The 20,000-nt window shown below is 41.9% G+C and overlaps 1 protein-coding gene across 3 annotated transcripts in view; it reads left to right on the top strand.

The window, feature by feature from the left end:
- Nucleotides 1-20,000, top strand: part of LOC115214212 (tetraspanin-18) — a 224,819-nt gene that overhangs the window by 158,436 nt on the left and 46,383 nt on the right. For 2 of the 3 annotated variants that reach the window (XM_029783323.2, XM_036504443.1), the window contains one exon: nt 15,969-15,998. The exons of the other annotated variant lie outside the window; for it this stretch is intronic. The gene's annotated coding sequence lies outside the window, so the exon portion shown is untranslated. The remainder of the gene's footprint in view (nt 1-15,968; nt 15,999-20,000) is intronic. 3 annotated transcript variants of the gene reach the window in all.

The raw sequence follows: 20,000 nt of genomic DNA, 5'->3' as shown, positions 1-20,000 counted from the left end.
CCCACCCCGCAGCCCAAACCATTCCTTTCCTACTTTCAAGAACTTTCTTTTCCTCTCCCTCAACCAGGCTCCATTAATTCAAGCTTTTATCATGGTGGCCAACCGGCTGCTTTCTTCTTCTTCTTCTTCTTCTTGCTTTTAATTGCAGTTTATGCCATTCAGGATGCATTCCCATACACACACACAAACACAAATGCACACACACATGAACACACACATGCACACACACATGCACACACACATACACATACCTTTAGTTCTACAGTCAAATATATATATATATATATATATATATACACACACACACACACACACACACACAAATTCAGAGGCTTCCACACAGTTTCTATCTACTAAACTTACTCAGAGCACATTGATCAGCCCTAGGCTATAGTAGAAGACACTTGCTCAAGGTGCTGCACAGTGGGACTGAACCCAAAATCTTGTGGTTGCAAAGTGAATTTCTTAAGCACACAGCTACCGTTTGTCTTTTATTTATTTCAGTCATTGCGTTGTGGCCATCCTGGGGCACTGCATGTAAAAGTTTCCAGTAGAACAAATCTGCCTGAAAACTTATATTCTAAGCCTGAAACTTATTTTATTGGTCCTCTTTTGCTGAACCACTAAGTTACAGGAACGAAAACACACCAACACTGGTTGTCAACCAGTAGTGGGAGACACACACACACACACAGAAAAAACATACACACACACAGACACACACAAAGACACACACACACACACACACACATACAAAGACACACACACACACACAGACATACACACACACAGACACAAAGACACACACAAAGAAACACACAGACACAAAGACACACACAAAGAAACACACACATTATACGACAGGCTTCTTTCAGTTTCCATCTACCAAATCCATTCACAAGACTTTGGTCAATGCAAGGCTACAGTAAAAGCCACCTGCCCATCATTCCACATGGTAAGACTGAAGCCAGAACCATGGAGTTGGCAGCAAGCAAACTCCTTACCAAAAAGATTCTTTCTAGTTTCCATCTTTTCAATAAATTTATTGTTTGCCTCTCGTATTCTCAGAGGTTTTCTAATCAGTTTCAGTAAGTCAAAGATAACGAGTTGGTTCTAATGATGACAGGAAATCAACAAGGCTCGGGGTTGAGGGTTCACAAAACCTTGTAAAGGTCTGTGTTAATAGGCCCTTTAATGGACCCCTATTAACTCACTCCTCACCTCTTGCTGCCACAACAGACTCACCCCACCCCTGCCAACAGCATCTTATCCTCACCACCACCCCACCCCTACCACCATCATCACCTCCACCTATACTATTACCATTGTCACCACTACTACCACCAGCGCCACCAACACCACCATAGTACTGACTATCACTACCAACACCACCACCATCTACTACAACAACAACAACAGTACTACAACAAATCAATGATAAGATTGAATGCTTTACATACCCACTCGATCTGCTAGAAATAGCAGTTAAATCTTCCTAAAATCGCTCTCCATTATTCTAGGAAGCAGCAGGCTGGACAATGTGGTTCCTGCATTCGCTGCCCCTCAAAAAACAGAAAATCAAGAGGGTCTTATCTTCCATTATGTGGTCTGTTCGATCAGGGTTGATTCTGGGCCAAACAACAACAAGGCACAGGCATGGATGTGGGGTTAAGAAGCTTGCGTTGCCACCGTGTGTCTTTGGGTTCAATCCTGCTGCATAACACCTTGGGCACAGGTCTTTTACCACAGTCCCAGGCCAAAAAATGTCTTGTGAGTGAATTTGGTTGATGGAAACTGTATGGAAGCCTCTCAATGTATATGTGTCTATGTGAGGACAGCTTTCTGTTTCTCCTCTCACTGCTTGACAACCAGTGTTGGTTTGTTTACATTCTCATAACTTAGTGGTTCAGTAAAAAGCGACTGTTAGAATAAGTATCAGATTTTTTTAAAAAAATGTACTGGAGTCACTCCGTTTGACTGAAAAAAGAATCCCTTTGAAGGAGCAGTGCTCCAGCATTGCCACAGTCCAGTGACTGGGACAAGTAAAAGATGAAGGCCACCACCACCTCCACCACCTCTACCACCACCACCACCACCACCTCTACCACCAATTTCATCAGGTTTTTTTTCTGTTCCAGAATCAAATAGCCATAATTTCTCTTTGTGCTGACATTTCAAATGGAGCAAGAATATAACGGGGGGGGGTGAATGGGGGAGTGAAGGGGGGGTGAAGGGGGGGGGGGGTGACTAACACACAGTTTCTCTTCTGTTGACAAGGACAGAAGATAATGGCAGTGGTGATAATGATGATGATGATGATGATGATGAAAGTAGCTGTGGCAATGGTGATGGTGGTGGTGGTGGTGGTGGTGGTGGTGGTGTCATTGACATGGAAATGACAGTGGTAGCAGTGATGACAAAGTGACAGTCTGTGGTGCTGCTAATTGACATCCTGAGAGTCTGCATGCAGTATGACATGACCTTGTGTGTGTGTGTGTGTGTATGTGTGTATGTGTGTGTGTGTATGTGTGTGTGTGTGTGTGTGTGTGCGTGTGTGTGTAGTAATGCTAGAACACTTCTAGTCTAGACCCACTGTATTCTTGCAGTTATTTTGTCCTGAATATTTTTTTTAGTGTGTGTGTGGTTATTGAATGTCCCCTTTGCCATGCTTGCATGGGTCGGATGGAATTTGCTGAGGCAGGTTTTCTACAGCCAGATGCCCTTCCTGTCACCCACCCACCAACCCTTACCTGTTTCCAAGGTAATATTTCCCCACGTTATTTTTTTTTTTATGGTAGACTGAAAATGAACAACCTCACTTGTATGACGGGGATGCTCATTTACAACCATAGTGTCAAAACTAGGCTTTCACACACACACACATATACGACAGGCTTCTTTTAATTTTCATCTATCAAATGCACTCACACGGTAGTGATTGGTCCAGGACTAAAATAGAAGACACTTAGCCAAGGTATCATGCAGTGGATCTGAACCCAAGACCTCATGATTGAAAAGCAAGCTGCTTAACCACACAGCCACACCTGCACCAATGCAGCCACACCTGCACCAATGCAGCCACACTGTTGCCTCTACAGACACACCAATTCCTATATATATATATATATATATATATATATATATACAAGATAAGAAAATGGAGAAATACATCTAAATCAAATATCAATTACCAGATAATACTCAATCACATACTTTATTAAACCACCACATAAGAGACTGTAGGGTTAAATATAAAAAGCAGAACAAATCAGTGTACATAAAGAATGTACATAAAAAGTATACATAAAAGAGTAATGTTGTATAATAAGTAGAATATATAAAAGAGAATATAAATATAAGTAAATGTAAATATAAGTATAGATTACGTCTTACAGCTGTTTCGGCCATGTAGATAAGTATGTCTCATTTAGATTCACTTCAACATTTTAATTTAATTTGCCAAACACCTTCCACGCTGCAATACTATAATAATATTATAATAAATTCTTAGCGTCCCCCAATCCACTGCCTTCCTCCCAACACCTCCTTTTTCTCTACTGCCCTCTTAGGCACCGGCACCCATCTGAACCATCTCAATGCCCACCAGAGGGTGGTAGCACCCACTTTGAGAATCTGTGCTTTATGTGGTTGTACAACCAGTTAGAAATAGCAACAAAATTCCTTTAAATCTCACTCAGACATCTTTAAAAAAGGGAAGCACATACTGAACAAGGTTGTATACGATGGATAAAAATCGAAAAAAACAAATAAAAAGATTAACACTAATGCCTGAATCATATTTCTACTCAAACTATGCTGACCTGGGGCTAAATTGTATTACCATTCATTTTTATGGAAGCTTATCCAGAATGTTCTTCAAGTTTGTAGGAAAGTTTGTGAAAGAATTTGCTGAGTTTGTTTACAATAAGGAAGAAAGAAGCTGCAATCCTGGGCTCTCGTTGCCCTTCATCGGATTGTAGGCAACTAATTGTTACCGATTCAGTCACCAGTTCTTTAGATTCCTAGTTTTGCTGTTCTTAAGTTAGGCTGGGTACAATAGGGAACATATTACATAAGGTAACTACTGGCCCCCTTCAAAATCACTCCCCTTACTTAGGGATGCTTTTTCTTGCAAATTACTTGACAACCTCACTCATGCTGGTGCCAGGGGGAAAAAGGCACCCAACACATGCTGTAAGGTGGTTGGCATTAGGAAGGGTATCCAGCCATAGAAACCATGCCTAAACTGACACTGGAGCCTCAACACAATCCTGTGATTCACGAAACCCTGTCAAACATTCAGCCTCCATGCCATCATGGAAAATACAGGTGTTAGATGATGATGATGATGATGATATCTCTTGAGTGATAGTGGTTGTGGTGGTGGTGGCCTTTATCTTTCAACCTTTGTTGATGTACTTGGGAAGTGTGTCATTGTTGTCATTCAACCTCTGGTTGGCTCATTGGCTCTGATGGAGCAGACTCCATCGAAGATATTCCTGCTTTTTTAGGGCTGTCTTGGCCAAAATTACATAATGCAGCTTTATTTGTAATTTGAGGGAAATTTAGTTTCTATTTCTAGCAAACTAAGCAACCATGTTCAAGGCTCCCTCATTGGCTCCTATCTTCTCGCTATCAGTTTGTAATAGTTATGGGAATAAGATGCATGAAGTTTTATCTTCTCAAAATATGAACCAGAAACCAGTAGGAAATGGAAAACCCTCTCAGAATCTCAGACATCAAAAAGAATTTCAATGCTTTCTGCTTCTTCTTAGCATCATTGAAGGATATTTTTCTATAGCTGAGATATTTTTAGCTTGTTGTACAGCAGCTCTACTCTACTGTATTGAAGGTGGAGTTAGATTGATGGCTCCAGGGGGCCAAGATGAGGAACAATACAAAGCCTTTGTCCCCAACCACATTACCCCCAAATAGAAGTCAAAACTGGGATGTATGGATGTGTGTAATTCCCATGTAAAAAGCAACCATGTTGGTGCCACATATAAAGCACTGGTGCTTGTGCCACATCCAAACCACCACCAGTGCTGGTGCCACATTAAAGGCAACCATGCTGGTTTGGTACCATATAAAAAAAAATGTAAAACGTACTAGTGCGGGTGCCATATAAAATGTGCACCAAGCATTGGAGCTGGGGCCACACAGAAAGCACCCAGTACACTCTGTATAGTGGTTGGCGCTAGGAAGGGCATCCAGCTGTAGAAACCAAACCAAAACAGATAATGGAACCTGGTGCAGCTCTCCATCCATGCCAGCTCTTGTCAAACCGTCCAACCCATGCCAGCAAGGAAAATAGATGCTAGATGATGATGATGATGATGATGATGTGTGTAATGTAGAAAATGCTCAAAACAGAAGCTAAATTTCTCTCGAATCTCCCTTGCCATTAAAGGGAAAGGATCAACCTCTTGAATAATGTAGTCAAATACAAAAACATGACATGGTAATGGTGGAATGCCATTGATCATTGTCGCTCTCAGTCAGGACTGACCTAGGGTTAAACAACAAAAACAAAACCCTGAGAAACAGAAAAGCTATAAAATGCAGCGAGGGGTGATAGGTCTGTTCTCTCTGTTTTGTTCCCACAGGTCTCTGTGTAGGGCTTTGAACCCCCAGATTCTTGTTGAAGGAAGGAATAGGGTGCAACGTAATTGGCAGAAGAGTAAGAGGCCGTGAGAAATGGTGTTGATGAAAGGATGGAATAATGGATATTCTTGTACTTTGTCTCTGACACCTAACAAAACATTGTTTCAACAACAACAGCAACAACAACACTGTGCACACAATTACGCATTCATGCTTATATATCATATAACAATTAATAAAACCATATGTGCGCGCGCGCGCACACACACACACACACACACACACACACACACACACACATTGCATGGCAATTAATAAGTCAGGCACTCACACATCTCTTATTTTTTATTTGCTTCAACCATTAGACTGTGGCCATGCTGGGGCCTTGGAGGTTTTAATAAAATAAATTGACCCCAGGAATAATGTTGTTCTTAACTATACTATAACTTACTATAACTTATAGCAATCTCTTCTGTTCACATACTGAGTTATGGAGACATAAACAAACCAACACTGGTTGTCAAGCAGTGGAGAAAACACAAACATGATGGGCTTCCACACAGTTTCTATTTACAAAGCCAATCTCACAAGGCTTTGATTGACCCAGGGCTATAGTAAAAGACATTTGCTCTAAGTACCACAGAGGGCCTGAACTTGAAACCATGTGGTTGCAAGGCAAACTCCTAAACCACACAGCCATGTTTTTGTTTTTGCATTTTTTCACCTACGAAGTGTATCTAGGACTACATTTTCTAATGTGTCCTTCCTTTTTTTGTTAAAACAACAGGGTGTCATCTCAAAAGGGTTTTGCTGGTATTTCTTATATATTGCATCATAGCAAACATACATTCTTCCTCTTCAGTATTTGCCCCCTCATTGGTTCACTTCATGCTTTTGTTGGCAAAGTTGCGAGAGACGCACAGACATGTATTTACCTGCAAAAAACTCTGTGTGCGTTTGTGTGTAAATATTTTACACAGTGTTGATACATTCAACATGAAGTTAAGTTTATATACACAAATATCCCCATCTGCAGACATTCCACACTTCTACATTCCAAATGCACACACATGCTTTCAAGACAAACACCAAACTAACATATATACACATGCTTACAACTGTTCATACACCAGCACATGCAATCAACACACGGATACACATTGATTCATATACATACATACAAACGATGATGATGATACATTGTATACATATATATCTATATGCATGCGCACACATATATATGTGGTTTGGGCTTTAACTGCCCTTTCTAACATGCAAGGTGCCCTGTTAAAGGTCACTTCTTTTGTGTATAAATACGTACACTATTTTATATGAAATATATATATATATTATATATAGAGATATATATATATATTCTTTTATTCTTTTATTGATTTCAGTCATTTTTGACTGTGGTCATGCTGGAGCAATGCTTTTTAGTCGAAGAAATTGACCCTGGACTTATTCTTTGTAAATGTCGTACTTATTCTATCAGTCTCTTTTTTGCCAAACCACTAAGTTATGGGGATGTAAACACACCAACACCAGTTCCAACAAATGGTGGTGGAAGGCAAACACAGACATAAACACACAAATATATATATATATATATCATCATCACCATCCTTTAACATCCACATTCCATGCTGGCATGGGTTGGATGGTTCAACTGAGGAATGGCAAGCCAGTAGGCTGCACCAAGTATCAATCTTTGTAGTTGGTGATTTTTACGTGCCACTGGCACAAGGGCCAGACAGGTGGCTCTAGCAACAACCATGCTCGAATGGTGTTTTTTACATGTCTCTGGCACAGGAGCCAGTCAGGCGGCACTGGCAATGATCATACTTGAATGGTGCTTTCAACATGCCACTGGCACAGGTGCCAATCATCAGGCGGCACAGGTGCCAATCATTAGGCGGCACTGTCATCGGCCACAACGATTTCACTTGCCTCAACAGGTCTCTTTCAGTTTCTGTCTACCAAATCCACTCACAAAGCTTCAGTTGCCCAAGGTGCCATGCAGTGGGATTGAACCTAGAACCATGTGGTTGGAAAGCAAGCTTCTTACCACACTGCTGTGAATATGGTAACCCCTGGGTTAGACGGTTTAACTGGATCTGACCAGCTGGAGAGCTGCAGCCTGGATCCAGTCTGTTTTGACTTGGTTCCTACAGCTTGATGCCCTTCCTGACACAAACCACTCTACAGAGCGCACTGGGTGCCTTATACATCTGCCTTATGTCATACGAGTTCGACTCCCAGCAGTGCATTGTGTCCTTGGGCAAGACACTTTATTTCACACTCCTCCAATCCACTCAGCTGACAAAAATAGCTCATACCTGTAACTCAAACAGGCCAACCTCGTCACACTCTGTGTCACGCTGAATCTCCCTGAGAACTACATCAAGGGTACACAGGTGTCTGTGGAATACTCAGCCGCTTGCATGTTAGTTTCATGAGCAGGCTGTTCCGGTGATTGGATCAACTGGAATTTTCATTGTCGTAATCAATGGTATGCCAGTGTATACAATCAGGGGTATGCCAGTGTATATATATATATATATGTATATATGTATGTATGTATGTATGTATGTATATGTCTGTGCGTGTGAGATCATGCTTTTACATGTGTGTCTGTTGTGAATCTCATTCTACTTGGGTAAATGAGTTAATGTATATATTGGCAGGTATGTATATGTTTGTGTGTATATAGGATTGGCATGTATGTATAAGCAAGTGTGTGTATGACTGTGTGTGGTGGTAAAAAAAGAAAAAGAGAAAACGGATTGTAAATTTGGGAATATATAACAAGAGTAGGCTTGGTGGGAGAGGCTGAGGAGGGATGGCCAGGCAATAAACAATTGCTTTAGTTATATATGAAGCACTAATTGGATGGTGGCAGTGGTGATGGTGGTGGTGGTGGTGGTGGTGGTGGCGGCGGCAGTGGTGGCAGCGGTGGTGGTGGTGGTGGTGTGGTGGTGGTGGTGTGGTGGTGGTGGTGGTGGTGGTGGTAATGATGGCGAATGCTTTGGAAGAGAAGGAATTAAGACTTAGATGTTCTCTCTGACTCAAATAGGTTGTCAGCCTTTTTACTTTTTGCATTTCATTAACATTTTCAGATATTAACCAGCATCATAGACAGACTCTTTCCCCCCCCCCTACACTAACTACATCCTAGGCCCGGGAGGTGGGGAGAGAGTGATTTACACATTTTATTTCCCAAACTCCCATCACTCCATCACCACCACCACAACCACCACTATTAAAATCATCATCATCACCACTACCATCATCATCACCACTAACGTCATCTCCAACCCTACAAAAATTCTCTGCACAGGGCCAGGGCCATTACTGTTGCCCCTCATTCTTCCTTCAGCAGACTGTTACAGGTCTCCCCATCTAAAACCCAACTCCACCCCCTTATTCTCCATCCCTAAATAATACTGACCCCCACTTCACTGCCGCCCAGTAATTCTCCCCTCCTCAAAACCTCTACCAACTTATTACCCCACCCCCACCAACACCTAACACTATATATACATGCTTTGTCCTTTATTTCTTTCACACATTTTGATGTGGCCATGCTGGGGCAGTACCATGAAGAATTCTACTTGAACGAATTGACCCAAGTAGTTATATATATTTCTTTTAACTTTGTACTTATTCTATCAGTCTCTTTTGCCAAGCTGCTAAGTGACAGGGACATAAACAAACCAACACTGGATGTCAAAACAGTGATGGGAAACAAATACAGACACAAAGACACATACACAGATGCATATATATATAAATATATATACACACACACACACACACATGCACACACACATGCACAAAAACAACAGGCTTCTTTCAGTTTCTGCCTACCAAATCCATTCACAAGACTTTAGTCGGCCCAAGGCTATAGTAGAAGACTCTTGCCCAGGGTGCCATGGAGTGGGACTGAACCCAGAACCATGTGGTTGGGAAGCAAGCTTCTTACCACACATCCTAAACATCCATACACCTTACGCATACTGTGTCAGAGGCAGTCATTACAGGGGCCATTGTCCCCCCCCCTCCAACACCCACCTCCCTCTAAATCCACCCTCATCCACTCATCGCCACAAACACCACCACCACCACCACAATTTCTGGTCATTCTCTCCTCAGCCTATTCCCCACTACCATGACTATCACCATCCCCATCATTAGCAAAATTATTGTCGCCCTCTCCACCATCGCCACTACCGCCACCACTGCCACTACCATCGCCATCGCCACCGTCACCACCACCACCACCATCATTGCCGCCACTGCAATCTCCGCCACCACCGCCACAATCACCACTACCATCACCAGCACCACCATGAAAATCATCACCTCTAGCCCCATCATCACCTCCTCCTCCATAATAATTCTTTGCTTTCCCTTTCCCTCTCTCTCTCTCTTCCTTCCTTGCTTCTCTCCTTCCCTCTGCACCATCTTACACCATCTCTCCTTTATAAAACACATTGCCCTTTTCCCCCCTCCCCCTGCTCTCTGGATTAACCTTCCTCTCCCGGCCCCTTCCCCCCCCGACTCTTACTTCACCATCAACATCAACAACAACAACAACAACACAACATCCTGCTCTCCCCAGCATCAAACCTCTCATTGTTTGGGACTGACCTTTCCCTCCTTGATCCTATTCCACCCACCCACACTATCCCCCTCCCCAACTATCTTTACCTATGTGGTGGCGGTGGTGGTGGGCATGGCTGTTTAGGAATGGAGTCAGCACCCTCTCTTTCCGTCCACCTCAATGCTTCCACATTGATCACCAGCAGCCTTTTTCTTCTCCTCATCTAAGATAATCCATCTCTAACACTAACCAAATTCTCCCTCCCTCTCTCTCTTTCTCTCCCTCACTCACTTGCTCTGTAACCATAATCTATCTCTCTTGTATATATTCCGCCATTCTCTCTCTCTCTCTCTCTTGTTCTCTCTCTCTCTGGATGGATATATATATGTATATATAGGTATGTGTGTGCACGCATGTATGTGTGTATATATATGTAGGTATATGTCATCATCATCATCATTTAACATCCACTTTCCCTGCTGGCATGGGTTGGACCATTTGACTGAGGACTGGCGAACCAGATGGCTGCAGCTGGCTCAAATCTGATCTGGCAGAATTTCTACAGCTGGATGCCCTTCCTAACGCCAACCACTCCGAGAGTGTAGTGGGTGCTGTTACGTGCCACCGAGTGTGTATGTGTATATATGTGTGCATAGTATATATATATATATACTCTTTTACTCTTTTACTTGTTTCAGTCATTTGACTGTGGCCATGCTGGAGCACTGCTTTTAGTCGAGCAAATCGACCCCGGGACTTATCCTTTGTAAGCCCAGTACTTATTCTATCGGTCTCTTTTGCTGAACCGCTAAGTGACAGGGACGTAAACACACCAGCATCGGTTGTCAAGCAATGCTAGGGGGACAAACACAGACACACAAACACACACACACACACATATATATAAATATTTATGACGGGCTTCTTTCAGTTTCCGTCTACCAAATCCACTCACAAGGCTTTGGTTGGCCCGAGGCTATAGCAGAAGACACTTGCCCAAGATGCCACGCAGTGGGACTGAACCTGGAACCATCTGGTTGGTAAGCAAGCTTACTTACCACACTACCCAAAAGGGGCTAAACATAGAGACAAACAAGGACAGACAAAGGGATTAAGTTGTTTACATTGACACCAGTGCGAAACTCATACTTTATTCATGAACCCCGAAAGGATGAAAGACAAAGTCGACCTTGGCAGAATTTGAATTTAGAATGTGACGACAGACGAAATACCGCTAAGCATTTTGCCCAGCACGCTAACGTGTCTGCCAGCTATAGGCGCAGGAGTGGCTGTGTAATAAGTAGCTTGCTTACCAACCACATGGTTCTGGGTTCAGTCCCACTGCATCGCACCTTGGGCAAGTGCTTTCTACTATAGCCTCGGGCCAACCAAAGCCTTGTGAGTGGATTTGGTAGGGGGAAACTGAAAGAAGCATGTCGTGTGTGTGTATATATATATATATGTATATATATGTATATATATATATATATTATATATATATATATATATATATATATATATATATATATATATGTATGTATGTATGTATGTGTGTGTATATGTTTGTGTGTCTGTGTTTGTCCCCCCCAACATTACTTGACAACCGATGCTGGTGTGTTTAGGTCCCCCGTAACTTAGTGGTTCTGCAAAAAGAGACTGATACAATAAGGACAAGGCTTACAAAGAATAAGTCCTGGGGTTGATTTGCTCGACTAAAGGCGGTGCTCCAGCATGGCCCCAGTCAAATGACTGAAACAGATAAACGACTCTATACACACATCCTACCCTGTCCCTCCTCCACAGCAAGACACCTGTATCTGTCTCACTTGAACCTTTCATCATTCGACACAAGATCACCTCCTTCAATGCTCTCTCCCCTCTTGAAAGTTTTTTTTTTTTTGTTTTGTCTTGCAAAACACTTGGTGATCCTGTCAGGTGCACGTACCACTTAAAAGCACCCAGTCCACATTGTAAAGTGGTTGGTGTTAGGAAGGGCATCCAGCTGTCAAAATCCTGCCAAAACGGTCACAGAAGCCTGGCCACCTCTTGTGGGATTGTTCCACCCATGATACCATGGAAGGTGGACGTTAAACGATGATGATGATGATGATGATGATATTGATGATATATGTACACAGGAGTAGCTGTGTGGTAAGTAGCTTGTTTACCAACCACATGGCTCTGAGTTCAGTCACATTGAGTGCCACCTTGGACAATTGTCTTCTGCTATAGCCTCGGGCCAACCAAAGCCTTGTGAGTGGATTTGGTAGATGGAAACTGAAAGAAGCCTGTCGTATAAATGTGTATGTGTGTATTCTGTGTTTGTCCCTCCACCATTGCTTGACAACCAATGTTGGTGTGTCTATGGCCCCATAACTTAGTGGTTCGGCAGAAGAGACTGAAAGAATAAGTACTAAGCTTACAAAGAATAAGTCCTAGGGTCGATTTGTTCAACTAAAGGTGGTGCTCCAGCATGGCTGCAGTCAAATGACTGAAACAAGTAAAAGTAAAAGAAACAAACATGTACGTGTGTATGTATCGGTGTTTCAGGTGGCACATGTCTTTGTATTGTACTTGGTTCAGACAATCTATTGTGGCCATGCTGGGGCACTGCCTTGAAATGTTTTAGCGGAACAGATCGACCCCACCCTCCACCCCTCAGGGGAGGGCTGTTGTAATCTCAGTTACTTATATGCCATGGAAACAGTCAATTTCCAGCCTTATGGTTCCTAGACCTCATGACAAACAAGTCTTCCCTTTTTCCTCTTAAGCCATGCCAGGCTCATAAGGGCCGGTTTCCCAGTTTCAATGACATATATATATATTTCCCACCTGGATGGGATGCTGGTCCTTCGCAGGATTGCTCATTTTTGCCATCTGAGTGGACTGGAGCAATGTAAAATGAAGTGTCTTGCTCAAGAACACACTGCATCGCCCAGTCCAGGTTTTATTCGATGTTTGTTATTGCTCTGTCAGACAAGTCAAAGACAGTACAGCATTCATATGTTCCATTTTAGCATAGTTTTTTTTTTTTACTCTGGATACCCGTCCTAACGCTAACCACTTTACAAAATATACTGGCTCCAGTTTATCATGGCACCAGCATTAGAGATGATGTCACACCCTTGGCAAGATTAAAGGTTTCCCTCTTGCCAGAGCATGATCGCTACCAGCGTCACCTTACTGGCACTTGTGCAGGTGGCACATAAAAAACACCATTTGAGCGTGGCCGTTGCCAGTACCCCCTGACTGGCCCTCGTGCTGGTGGCACATAGAAGCACCCACTACACTCTCAGAGAGGTTGGCGTTAGGAAGGGCATCCAGCTGTAGAAACTCTGCCAGATCAGATCGGAGTCTGGCGCAGCCATCTGGTTCGCCAGTCCTCAGTCAAATCGTCCAACCCATGCTAGCATGGAAAGCGGACATTAAACGATGATGATGATGATGATGATGATATTAGCTCTGTTCAAGGCAGCAAGCTGGCAGAATCCTTAGCACACTGGACAAAATGCTTAGCAGTATTTCGCCCCTTTCGCTACGTTCTGAGTTCAAATTCTGCTGAGGTTGACTTTGCCTTTCATCCTTTTGGGGTCAATAAATTAAGTACCAGTTGCATACTGGGGTTGATGTAATTGACTTGGTCCCTTACCCCAAATTTGAGGCCTTGTGCCTGTATATTAACTCTGTTCAACTTTACACTTTATCATAGCTGCAGCACCAATTGGATTGCCTTGTGCCCTAAACACCAAAGGGTCTTCATTAAACTACATTGTTGGCTCCATTCATTCAAAGCAAAACGTCTATCAATCAATCAATCAATCAATCAATCACGAATATCATATACCCCCATCCCTACTACTTCCACCTTCAAACAATACAAAGCTGATCCCAAACACAACCACATCTGCAGGTGCAAGCGTTGCTGTGTGGTAAGAAGTTTTCTTCCCAACCACAGGGTTCTGGGTTCAGTTCCACTGCATATTCATCTTGGGCAAGTGTTTTTTACTATAACCTTGGGTCAACCAAAGCTTTGTCAGTGGATTTGGTAGATTGAAACTGAAAGAAGCCTGTCATACATATGTGTGTGTGTCTGTGTCTGTGTGTGTTTGCCCTCCACCACCACTTGACAACCAGTGTTGGTTTGTTTATGTCCCCGTAACTTAGTGGTTCAGCAAAAGGGACTGATAGAATAAGTAACAAGCTTTGAAATAAGTACAGGGGTCGATTTGTTCAAGTAAAATTCTTTGAGGTGGTGCCCCAATCTCATGACTGACACAAGTAGAAGCCAAAAGAGAACCGTTTCCAGGGCCAGTTGAACTGGATTCAGTGATTGGTCTGTCTCTCTTATTACAGACTTTGTGAAAGTTGTTATGATTGCTAATGGCTTGGTTTAGCTCCATTGTTGCTGGCCATTATTAATGGTTCACCAAAGAATGGTTTAGAGAAATCCATTTGTAAAATTGTAATGTTTCTGCCGGTGAGCATTTACCGAAATGGAAAAGAAAACTAAAAGAAGGAAGGAAGGAAGGAAGGAAGGAACTGGAGACAATGGATTCAATACGAGTAATTACTTTGATGTGAATTACAATAAACAGATATACAAACCAGCATGTGATCATATATCGGTCTAGTTATACACACACAATCATGCATATATACACACATTTATTGTTAGCAAAATTAGTCCTGAATACATTCAAGACATTATTGCATTCTCTACTTAATGAAATCATCTGGTTATTGTCATCTAAAAGGCTCCAGCCCCATGAAGTGATCGCAATTCAGCTTCGATTCAGTGTGTGTGTGTGTGTGTGTGTTGTGTGTGTGTGTGTGTGTGTGTGTGTGTGTGTGTGTACGTACCATCATATCTCTCTTTGTTACTCGTTCTCTCTAACTCCTTATCTATTTCTTTGTTACTCTCTTTCTCTCTAAGCCTCTCTCTCTCTCTCTCTCTCCCCTTTAAGGGTACCCATGTATCTCCCTGCCAACAAGACACCTGTCTCTATCCCTTTAATGTCTCACAAACTGGCATAAGCCACCTTCCCCAACATTACCTCTCCACCACTCCTGGTAAAAAGGGTCCTGGTCTAGCTAGTTGCTTGGTGACCCCTACCATTGCTGGTACCACATAAAAAGCACCCAGCATACTTTGTAAAGGAGTTGACATTAGGAAGGATCCCCTTCCTAACGCCAACCACTCCAAGAGTGTAATGGGTGCTTTTTACATGCCACCAGCATGGGTGCCATTTGTGTAACTCTGGGGCGCATTTATGTGCCACCGGCAGGGGTGCCATTTGTGTGACACCACTATCTGCCATGACTGCGATTTTACTCACCTTGATGGTTCTTCTTCTCAAGCACAACATAATGCCAAAGGTCTTGGTCCTTGCCTCTCTGAGGCCCAACGCTCGAAAGGAACTCAGCCACTTTGCCTTCATGAAGCCCACACTCAATATATATATATATTTATATTATAAAATATGTATGTGTGTGTGTATATATATACACATATATAAAATGTGTGTGTATGTGTATATATTATATATGTGTATGTATAGATGGGGTGCATACAGTACGGATTTCAACTATTGAGGATTCTTAATTTCAATTATTATAAACTTTCTTTTTCTTTAAAAAAAAGGAAAATAATATATTTGAATAAAATTTACATATTTTTCACATATATTTGCATCCATTTCGTATATTTATAATATATAATAACTTTAAAACTATATTTGTGTTTTTTTTTTCTTTTCAGAAAACTAAAACTTTCTGAAAAGATTTTTGGGTAAGTTTAAAAAAACCTGACATTACAAATTGCTTTCAAATTTTGGCACAAAGCCAGCAATATTTGAGGGGGCGGGGGTGTAAGTCAGTCACATTGACCCTAGTGTTTGGCTGATACATATTTTGCTGACCCTGACAGGAGGAAAAGTAAATTCACCCTCGGTGGAATTTGAACTCAGAGCGTAAAGATGAACAAAATGCCATTCAGCACGTTGCCCAGCTCACCCTTACTTTTTACTCTCTTTTACTTGTTTCAGTCACCACCTTTAGTCGAGCAAATCAACCCCAGGACTTATTCTTTGCAAGCCTAGTACTTATTCTATCGGTCTCTTTTGCCGAACCGTTAAGTTACAGGGATGTAAACACGCCAGCATCGGTTGTCAAATGATGTTGTTGGGGGCACAAACATATACACACACACACACATATATAGATATATATATACATATATAAGACGGGCTTCTTTCAGTTTCTGTCTACCAAATCCACTCACAAGGCTTTGGTCGGCCCAAGGCTATAGTAGAAGACACTTGCCCATGGTGTCACGCAGTGGAACTGAACCCAGAACCATGTGGTTGGTAAGCAAGCTACTTACCACACAGCCACTCCTACACCTAACATTACCTAATATTTCATACCACCATTATCATCGTCATCATCATCACCGTCATCATCATAATTATCAGTATCATCATCATCAACAATGTTGTAATCATAATCCTAATTAAGATTATCTTTGTTATTATTCCTCTAACTTCTTGCCTGGCACACAGCCACTTCCTTCGGTTTCACTCCTTCTCCCAGCTAAGAGGCTTTTGTCTTGCAAGTGACTTGGTCACCCTGCAGGTGCTGGTGCCACATAAAAAAAACACCTGTGATGGTGCCACATACAAGGCACTGGTGTTGGTGTCACACAAAAATCACCCAGCACACTCTGTAAAGAAAGTGGTTGGCACTAAAGAGGGCATCCAGCCATAGAAACCATTCCAAAGTAGAGACTGGAGTCTGATGCCGTTCTCTCGGTCCTTGCCAGTTCCTGTCAAACCAAACTCTGCTAGCATGGAAGAGAGACATCATATGATGACTACGATATGATGATGTTGATTATTCATGTGCCCTTACGCATGTGTGTGCCTGACTGGCTCCCCATGGTGATGGCACGTAAAAAGCACCAACCGAATGTCAACAATGACAGCCCCCACCCCACCCCACCCCGACTGGCTCCTGTGCCAGTGGCACATAAAAAGCACCATCTGCACATGGCTGGTGCCAGTGCCGCCTGACTGGCTCCCATGCTGGTGGCACATAAAAAGCACCCACTACACTCTTGGAGTGGTTGGCGTTAGGAAGGGCATCCAGCTGTAGATACCTTGCCAGATCAGACTGGAGCCTGGTGCAGCCTTCTGGGTCGCCAGTCCCCAGTCAAACCATCCAGCCCATGCCGGCATGGAAAGCGGATGCTAAACAACAATGATGATGATGATGCTTAAAACAGTTTCTTGTAGAAAGAAAGAAGTGTTCAGCATTTGTGATCTCTATTCACGGATGCTGATTCGGTTATGCCTTGGAGAATTTTAAAGAATTTATAGTCTATGCAGACATGTGAAGCATATTTTAAGATAAACGTTTGAGGGGAGGGGCAGGGAGAGGGATAACCTGTTGACAGGATTTGAACTTCTAATGTCTTCCACACCAGGCAAACATGAAAAACATTTACACAAAAATACATCCACACATACATGGATATTAATAGACAAATAAGCAAAAAGCATGTGTGTGTGTGTGTGTGTGTGTGTGTAGACATGTGAGTGTGAACACATACATGCAAATATACTCATACACACAGTACAGGAAACTAACAGATGAACAGACTGGATATGTGTGTGTGTGTGTGTGTGTGAATATACACACATAGATGTAACAGCAATCACTAAAATTTAAGGAATTTGTTAAAAAAATAACCTGCAAAGGATGTTTTATTTCCTATAGAAATGAAGCGAAAACCATTAAACAAACTTAATACTTGGCTGTTGATTTACTGAACTATCTCCGTGTCCAGCCATCCATTTATTCCACCGTTATTCTTGGCATCCATCTCTCACTGTATTACATCATTCTCTCCATCTCTCTATGTAACTCTCTCTCTCTCTCTCTCTCTCTCTTTCATCTATACATATATGTGTGTGAATGGAGTCAATTATTTAGTTATGTTATGTATGTTTCTATAGCATGGTCATTTATTTGCATATTAATGGATTACACAATAGAACAACACAACCAGATGACGTCATCAAACATCATCGCAGTCTCAAAACACAATTTTTGATGTAACGTCATCTTGAATACCTGTATGCCTTCTTTTTCCATACAGTCATGGCTTGGACAAGGTTTCTCAAGGCAATAATCTTTTGATGGATACCCTTCCTGATGCCAACTTTTGATTTCCAAATAATGTATTTATATCTGCGTACTTCAAACCACTGCCAGACATCTTGTTTATAGCAAACGTAAGCATTGTCACCACTGAATTCAAGCCAATACCTCACACACACACACATTGCCATCATCATCATTTAACATCCATTTTCTACTCTGCCATCAGTGGTCTGATGGGATATAGCAAGCCACCGGGTTACACCAAGGTCAAGTGTTTGCTTTGACATGGTTTCTATGGCTGGATGCCCTTCCTAATGTCAACCAACTTACAGTATGTGCTGACTGCATTTTTTGTGCCCCCTGCATGAGACAGGAAGAGAACAGGGGGAAAAGGAAAGTGAAAAAATCAAATACATTATATTTAAATATTTGTGTGTTGTGTGTATATGTGTGTGCATGTGTATATATATATGTATATGTGTTTGTATTTATGTATATATTGTACAAATATATAAAGACAAAGATGCGAATGCCTCAATAAGGTGGTAACTGCATGTGTGTGTGTGTGTGTGTGTATATATATATATATATATATATATTGTTGTATTTAGGAATGGTCATTTTGCCAGTTTAGCCAATAAAAACACACGCACTATATATTTGGTGTTATTTTGCTTCAGTGTTATTTATTTTTTCAGTGTTATAGCCATTTTTGATAGAAAATGGCTGACGGTTAGTAAGGAGAGACACAAATAAGTGAGAAGAAAACAAAGGACCACTGATGCGGTCACAGGAGTGTGACGAAAGAACTTTGGCCGAAATAAGATTAAGATTAATGTAAAAAATAAATAACACTGAAGCAAAATAACACCAAATATATAGTGCGTGTGTTTTTATTGGCTAAACTGGCAAAATGACCATTCCTAAATACAACAATATCTGTTTCAACACACAACTTCACATAAAAATTCTTGCACAACAAATATTTAAACGTATATATATAGATTTCGTTTTTGGATTTGGTTTGCAGGATTCTTTATGTGAGTTCGTGTGTTGAAGCATATTTTGTTGTGTCTGGGGAGAGTCGTTCTCTTTTAGGGCCTTATCATTTAACACATTCACCGGTTCAATTTCCACTCATTTACTTAGTTATTTGCTCTAAAATTTTCGTTGTGTCTTGCAACCTCTTTAATAGTTGCAAGACACAACGAAAATTTTAGAAAAACAAACAAGGAAATAAGTGGAAATTTTACCGGTGAGTGTGTTAAATTGTAAGACACCAAAAGAGAAGAACTCACCCCAGACACAACAAAATATATATTATTTATATTATTATTTCATTGAATGTCATGCATCCATTTCCAAGTAACTTTATCATCATCATCATCATCGTTTAACGTCCGTTTTCCATGCTAGCATGAGTTGGACAGTTCGACCGGGGTCTGGGAAGCCAGAAGGCTGCACCAGGCTCCAGTCTGATCTGGCAGTGTTTCTACAGCTTGATGCCCTTCCTAATGCCAACCACTCCATGAGTGTAGTGGATGCTTTTTACGTGCCACCGGCACGGAAGCCAGTCAAGGCGGTGCTGGCATCGGCCACATTCGGATGGTGCTTTATACGTGCCACC

The sequence above is a fragment of the Octopus sinensis genome, linkage group LG7 (assembly GCF_006345805.1).
Source record: "Octopus sinensis linkage group LG7, ASM634580v1, whole genome shotgun sequence".
In the NCBI taxonomy this organism is placed as follows: Eukaryota; Metazoa; Mollusca; class Cephalopoda; order Octopoda; family Octopodidae; genus Octopus; species Octopus sinensis.
This window is presented reverse-complemented; position numbering and strand designations above follow the sequence as displayed.